An 8,254-nucleotide genomic window follows, 5' to 3' on the forward strand; every position below is an offset into this window, starting at 1 on the left:
TCAAATATTCAAAATCAGAAACAAAAGAGGAGAAATAACCAACATCATAGAAATACAAAGGATTGTAGGGAATTTTTTGAAAAGTTATATGCCAAAAAACTAGACAACCTAGAAGAAATGGATAAATTCCTAGAAACATATAACCTACCAAACCTGAAAAAAGGAATAAATAGAAAATTTGAACAGACCAATTATCAGCAATGAAATTGAATCAGTAATCAAAAAACTCCCAACAAACAAAAGCCCAGGACCAGATGACTTCACAGGTGAATTCTATCAAACATTTAAAGAAGAGTTAATACCTATTCTTCTCAAACTTTTTAGAAAAAGTAAAAAGTTTTTTGAAGAAGTAAAAGTTTCCCTCTTTGCAGATGACATGATACAATGTGTGGAAACCCTAAAGACTCCACCAAAAAAACTACTAGAACTGATAAATGAATACGGTATGATTGCAGGATACAAAATGAATGTACAGAAATCCATTGCATTTCTATATACTAATAATAAAGCAACAGAAAGTGAAATTGAGAAAACAATCCCATATACAATTGCACTAAAAATAATAAAATACCTAGGAATAAACCTAATCAAAGAAGTGAAAGAACTTTACTCTGAAAATTATAAAACCTTGATGAAAGAAATTGAAGATGACACCAAGAAATAGAAAGACAGGGGCGCCTGGGTGGCTCAGTTGGTTAAGCAACTGCCTTCAGCTCAGGTCATGATCCTAGAGTCCCGGGATCGAGTCCCACATCGGGCTTCCTGCTCAGCAGAGAGTCTGCTTCTCCCTCTGACCCTCTTCCCTCTCGTGCTCTCTATCTCTCATTCTCTCTCTCTCAAATAAATAAATAAAATCTTTAAAAAAAAAAAGAAATAGAAAGACATTCCATGCTCATGGATTGGAAGAGCAAATATGGTTAAAATGTCTCTACTACCCAGTGCAATCTACAGATTTAATGGAATCCCTATCAAAATACCAACAGCATTTTTTTTCACAGAGCTAGAAAAAATAATCCTAAAATTGTGTGAAACCACAAAATCCCCAAATAGCCAAAACAATCTTGAAAAAGAAAAACAAAACTGGAGCTATCACAATTCCAGACTTCAGTTATATTACAAGACCATAGTAATCAAAACAATATGGTTCTTTAATGGCGGGCAATGAGAGTGGAGAGTGTGCCACAAGGGCCTTGGGCACACTGTGAGAGTACATGGTGGTGGGGTAGTGTCTGCCAACCCCAAATGCTATAATCCACCCCTCTATCACAGGCAAATCTTTGCACCTAATCATGATGTCGCCAAGTCTTGCACCTGGTACTTTATGTCTCAGTTGAAGAAGATGAGAAGATGAAAGTCTTCAGGGGAAATTGTCTATTGTGGACAGGTGTTTGAGAAATCCCCCCTTCAGGTAAAGATCTTTGGTATCTGGCTGTGCTATGACTCCCAGAGTGGCACCCACAACATGTGCTGGGAGTACCAGGGCCTGACCACTACACATGCTGTCACCCAGTGTTACTGAGACACGGGTGCCCAGCACTGTGCATGGGCCCACTCAATCCAGATCATGAAGGTGGATGAGATTGCAGCCAGCAATTGCTGCTAACTGGCAGTCAAGCAGTTCCATGACTCCCAGATCAAGGTCCCACTGCCCCCACCGAGTCCTATGTCACCAGCCCAAACCATGCTTTACAACCAAGAGGCCCAACACTATATTTTAGATGCAGAGCCTCCCTGTCCCCAGGTCTGCGCAAATAAACTCCTTGGGAAAACAAAACAAAACAAAACAAAAACCAGTATGGTACTAGCACAAAAATAGACACAGATCAATAGAACAGAATAGAAAGCCTAGAAATAAACCCACAGTTATATGGTGAATTAATCTTTGCCAAAGGAGGCAAGAATATGCAATGGGGAAAAGAGTCTTTTCAATAAATGGTGCAGGGAAAACTGGACAGCCACATGCAAAAGAATAAAACTGGACCACTTTCTTAAGTCATACACAAAAATAAACTCAAAATAGGTTAAGAAACTAAATATTAGACCTGAGACCATAAAAACAAATCTTGAAAAAGAACACAGGCAGCAGTTATTTCTCTGACATTGACCATAACAACATCTTCTAAATACGTCTCCTGATGAAAGGGAAACAAAAACAAAAATAAACTACTGGAACTATATCAAAATAAAAAGCTTCTGCACCACAAAGGAAATAACCAACAAAACTAAAAGACAATCTACAGAATGGGAGAAAATATTCACAAATGACATATCTGATAAAGGGTTAGTGTCCAAAATACAAAAAGAACTGCTACAACTCAACACCAAAAAAACTCCAAATAATACATTAAAAAATGGGCAGAAGATGTGAATAGACATTTCTCCAAAGAAAACATACAGATGGCCAACAGACACATGAAAAGAAGCTCATTATCACTCATCAGCAGGGAAATGCAAATCAAAACCACAATGAGATATCAGAATGTCAGAATGGCTAAAATTAACAACAGAGGAATGGCTAAAATTAACAACAGAGGAAACAATGGGTTTTGGCAAGGATGCAGAGAAAGGGGAACCCTATTACTCTATTGCTGGGAATGCAAACTGGTGCAGCCACTGTGGCAAATAGTATGGAGGTTCCTCAAAAAATTAAAAACAGAACTACCCTATGATCCAGTAACCACACTACCAGGTGTATACTCAAAGACTACAAAAACACTAATCCAAAAAGTGTATGCACCCATATGTTTATTGTAGCATTATTTACAATAGCCAAATTATGGAAGCCGCCTGTGTCCACTGACAGATTAATGGATAAAGAAGATGTGGTATTCAGTAGCAAAAAAATAATGAAATATTGTCATTTGCAACAGCATGCATGGATCTAGAGAGTATAATACTAAGTGAAATAAGCCAGTCAGAGAAAGTAAAATTCCATACAATTTTATGAATATGTGGAATTTAAGAAACAAAACAAAGGAACAAAGGGAAAAAAGAGAGAGAGACAAACCAAAAAACAGATTTTTACCTATAAAGAAGAAACAGATGGTTACCAGAAGGGAGGGGGGTAGGGGGATGGGTGAAATAGGTGAAGGTGATTGAGAGTACACTTAGCTTGATGAACACCAAGTAATGTATGGGATTGTTGAATCACTATATTGTACACCTAAAACATTCAATACTGTATATTATCTATTCCGGTATATAATATAATATAATATAATATAATATAATATATAATATAATTAATATAATATAAAATAAAATAATAAAATAGGGACGCCTGGGTGGCTCAGTCAGTTAAGCATCTGCCTTCTGCTCAGGTCATGATCCCAGAGTCCTGGGATTGAGTCCCCCATCAGGCTCCTTGCTCAGTGGGAGCCTGCTTCTCCCTCTGCCTGCCACTCCCTCTGCTTGTGCTCTCTCTCTCTGACAAACAAATAAAATCTTTAAATAAAATAAACTATGAAATTTTAGAGAGATGCATAAAGTAAGTTGTAATTCAGAAAAAAATGTGTGCATATTGAATATCTGTTATTTTAGGATATATTGATGAGAATATAAACGGTTATTTTACTCAAATGGCTCATAAACCAGAAGAGGAGACAGAGATATAGGCAGCAAATGTAGAGTTGACAAGTAATTACTAGAAAGCAGAATCTGAACAGTAACAGAATAGAAATCCAGACAATATGTAGTGTGAGGCAAGAGAACAAAGCAATTAACTCCAAGGGGAAGGCTTCGAAGAGGGTATATTTTTGGAACCAATCTTTGATAGATAGGTATGACCTTGACACTCAGAGATTGAGCAGAGAAGGATATTCCAGGGAGAGGGAACAGCATGCCCAAAAGCAAAGAGCCAAACAAGTACTGGCCAAAGTGCCTGGAGCAAAGAAGATGATGATCAGAATACAGGCTGAAGAGGTAGGTTGAAATGGATGAAGGAAATTTTGAGTAGCATGATGAGGAATTTAGATATTATTCAAAAGAAAATTGATAGTTTTAGATAAAGTGAATGGCATGATTAATTTTGAAGTTTAGAAAGATTACTCTGATAGAAGTATAACGATTTAGAACAAATAGAAACTGGAGACAAAGGGAGATATTATGATAGACCCCAAGCATGAAAAAAGGGCATGATTAGGGCAAAAAAGATAAATAGAGAAAAGAGATGTAAAAAATGTTATGCAGTTAAAATCAATAGAGGGATGTAATCAGAGATCAATACCAACACATCTAACATAGGAAATAGCAACATAGAGAATGCGGGGGAAGGAAATAGATTAGATGCTAAACCATTGTGGGTGAACTTAATGTAGTGGAATTTAACGGATTACATGAAGGCTCAGGTGGGAACAAAGGATCATTAAATATCAGTGCACATAGGGGTGCCTGAGTGGTGCAGTCGGTTAAGCATCTGACTCTTGGTTTCGGCTCAGGTTCTGATCTCAGGGTCATGGGACTGAGCCCTGCGTTGGGCTCCTTGCTCAGCACAGAGTCTGCTTAAGACTCTCTCCTCCTGCCCCTCCCCTCCTGCTTTCTTAAATCAGTCAATCAATCAATCATCAATCTTTTAAAAAGTATCAGTGCACATAATTCCAAGACAAACTCCTAATCAAAGACTGGTGAATTAGTGGTATTCCCTGCATAGATTTAAAAAAATGGCTAATAACCTACAACATTACTTAGACTAATAGATTTACATTTTGGGGATAATTTTGCTTGAAAAATATCTTTTAAAAATATCAGTGAATTTCAAGCTATATTGCAAAGTTGTGATCACCAAGATAGCATGGTACTGGCACAAAAACAGACATATAGACCAATGGAACAGAATAGAGAACCCAGATATGGACCCTCAACTCTATGGTCAAATAATCTTTGACAAAGCAGGAAAAAACATGCAATGGAAAAAAGACAGTCTTTTCAATAAACGGTGCTGGGAAAATTGGACAGCCACATGCAGAAAAATGAAACTCGACCATTCTGTAACACCATTCACAAAGATAAACTCAAAGTGGATGAAAGACCTCAATGTGAGACAGGAATCCATCAAAATCCTAGAGGACAACATAGGCAGTAACCTTTTGGACATCACCCACAGCAACTTCTTTCAAGATACATCTCCAAAAGCTAGTGAAACAAAAGCATAAATGAACTTTTGGGACTTCATCAAGATAAAAAGCTTCTGCACAGCAAAGGAAACAGTCAACAAAACAAAGAGACAACCCACAGAATGGGAGAAGATATTTGCAAATAACACTACAGATAAAGGGCTGGTATCCAAGATCTATAAAGAACTTCTCGGGTGCCTGGGTGGCTCAGTTGCTTAAGCAACTGCCTTCGGCTCAGGTCATGATCCTGGAGTCCCGGGATCGAGTCCCACATCAGGGTCCCTGCTCAGCAGGGAGTCTGCTTCTCCCTCTGACCCTCTTCCCTCTCGTGCTCTCTATCTCTCATTTTCTCTCTCTCAAATAAATAAATAAAATCTTTTTTTTTAAAAAAAGAACTTCTCAAACTCAACACCCAAAAACAAGTGATCAAGTCAAAAAGTGGGCAGAAGATATGAAAAGACACTTCTCTGAAGAAGACACACAAATGACTAACAGACACATGAAAAAGTGTTCATCAACATTATCTATCAGGGAAATTCAAATCAAAACCACATCGAGATACCACCTTACACCAGTTAGAATGGCAAAAATGGACAGGGAAAGAAACAACAAATGTTGGAGAGGTTCTGGAGAAAGGGGAACCCTCTTACACTATTAGTGGGAATGCAAGCTGGTACAGCCAATTTGGAAAACAGTGTGGAGGTTCCCCAAAAAATTAAAAAAAGAACTACCCTATGATCCAGCAATTGCACTCCTCAGTATTTACCCCAAAGACACAGATGTAGTGAAAAGAAGAGCCATATGCACCCCAATGTTCATAGCAGCAATGTCCACAATAGCCAAACTGTGGAAAGAGCTGAGATGCCCTTCGACAGATGAATGGATAAAGAAGATGTGGTCTATATATACAATGGAATATTACTCAACCATCAGAAAGGATGAATACCCAACTTTTACATCAACGTGGTTGGGACTGGAGGAGATTATGCTAAGTGAAATAAGTCAAGCAGAGAAAGTCAATTATCATATGGTTTCACTTATTTGTGGAACCTAAGGAATAGCATGGAGGACATTAGGAGAAAGAAGGGAAAAATGAAGGGGGGGAAATTGGAGGGAGAGATGAACCATGAGAGACTATAGACTCTGAGAAACAAACAGGGTTTTAGAGGGGAGGGGGGAGGGAGATTGGTTAGCCCTGTGGGTATTAAGGAGGACATGTATTGCATGGAGCACTGGGTGTTATACGATAACAATGGATCGTGGATCACCACATCAAAAACTAATGATGTATGGTGACTAACATAACATAATAAAATTTTTAAAAAATCAATGAATTATTGAGAAAATATATGAAAAATATTTTCATATAAACTGAAACATTTGGAACTTACTCAGATAAGTGAAGTGCAAATCATCCTGGGTTCTGTATGTGCAAAAATTTACTAGTGGGCATGGCTGGGAAATTTTGCCAAGGAATCAGAAATTTGGCATGGGCGCCTGGGTGGCTCAGTTGGTTAAGCGACTGCCTTCGGCTCAGGTCATGATCCCAGGGTCCTGGGATCGAGTCCCACATCGGGCTCCCCCTGCTCTGCGGGGAGCCTGCTTCTCCCTCTGCCTCTGCCTCCCACTCCCCCTGCTTGTGCTCTCTCTCTCTCTCTCTGTCGAATAAATAAATAAAAGAGTCTCTCCCCCCCAGAATAAATAAAATAAAATGGTTTTAAAAAGTTTAAAAAAAAAAAAAAAAGAAATTTGGCAGTAAGTCCCCCATATACTTAAGTGGGTTTTTTTTTTTTTTTTTTTTTTGCTTTTCAAGTGTGAGTCATCTGAAGTGTAAAATTAGGGAAAAAATGTTTTCAAAAGCCAAATGCTTCATTTTTGCTACATACGAAGAAGTGGGAAATTTTTAGTAATAATGCACATATTACCAGGCATGGCTGCTATTTGAAAAAATTCTGAGGGGTATATGGAGGACTACCAGGCAAAATGAAGGATTGGGGTCCTTTGGATAGAGGTGAAAGCACGTGCAAATTCAGTAGGTGTTTATAATTACATTACAATCATAGTATTAGTTGCTGGGGCACTTCTGTGTCTTATTCCCTGGTTATTAAAATTGTGCAATTAGAAGTCATTCTTGCAGACTATGGTGTCAAGACAAAAGTAAATGTAACTGTAGCACCCATAGCTGCAGGGAATTATAGTTCTAACTGCAGTGAAAATATGTCTTTTTTTGGGGGGGAGGAGAAAACCCTGTGGATATGTTTAGAAGGCAGGAAAAAGAGCCATGTGCCTATTTCAATATTTACCTTGCCATAGTCAATCTGATGACAACTGACATTGGAAAGGGTGGCATTTCTCTTGTAGGCAAGAGTGATTTTCAGTAAAAAATGACCATGAATTTTTATGTCTCTAATGCATACCTCCTCAATCATGGGGACTGGGAGGGAAAAGCCTGCATTGTTAGGGAATTAATGTTTATTAAAAAAAAAAAAAACTATTGCAAAATCTCACTGCTCCATGCAAAAGCAAGTGTTCCTGGATAAACTTCTCTTGCACAACAACCCCAAGGAGTGACTGTGACGCAGAGATCCTCCTATTTAGTGGTTCTGCCATCCCGAGGGCCTCCTCAGAATACTGTCCACATTCCATTGGCCAGAGCTAGTTACATACCACTACCTATGTAAAAGAGAGCAGGAAATGTGGTATTTTTGTATGTATAGGAGGACAAGGAAATGATGTAGAAACTGGATTCCCAGCACGTCACAACAGGACACAATTTACATAAAATTTAATTATGTCCACAGGAGAAGGCACAAAGTATTCTTGATTAAAGATGAAGACACCAATATAACTATTACATGGGTTGTTTTGTGGATTTAGGATTGAACTATTTTCACATAGAAAGAAAAATATCTATCAGCGAATCTCCCTGTCAGATACTTCAGCCTGTGTGATGGTGGGGTCAAACGAGGACACTGGGCCAGGAGTTTAGATACTTATTACTGTCTTAACTCTACCATTAACTAATTATGTGACCTTTGGTATTGTCCATAACTCTTTCAGTCTATTCCATCTATAGAATGAAACTACTAAATCTGGATTTTGTATTTCCCAATTTATTCAAGATCCGTTTGATAGACCTAAAA

General features: G+C 38.2%; 1 pseudogene; it reads left to right on the top strand.

Annotated features, from left to right (window-relative positions):
- The first annotated feature begins 1,151 nt into the window (after positions 1 to 1,151).
- Positions 1,152 to 1,718, top strand: LOC113930507 (annotated as a pseudogene).
- The last annotated feature ends 6,536 nt before the right edge of the window (positions 1,719 to 8,254 follow it).

Source organism: Zalophus californianus, chromosome X, assembly GCF_009762305.2.
Source record: "Zalophus californianus isolate mZalCal1 chromosome X, mZalCal1.pri.v2, whole genome shotgun sequence".
Lineage (NCBI taxonomy): Eukaryota > Metazoa > Chordata > Mammalia > Carnivora > Otariidae > Zalophus > Zalophus californianus.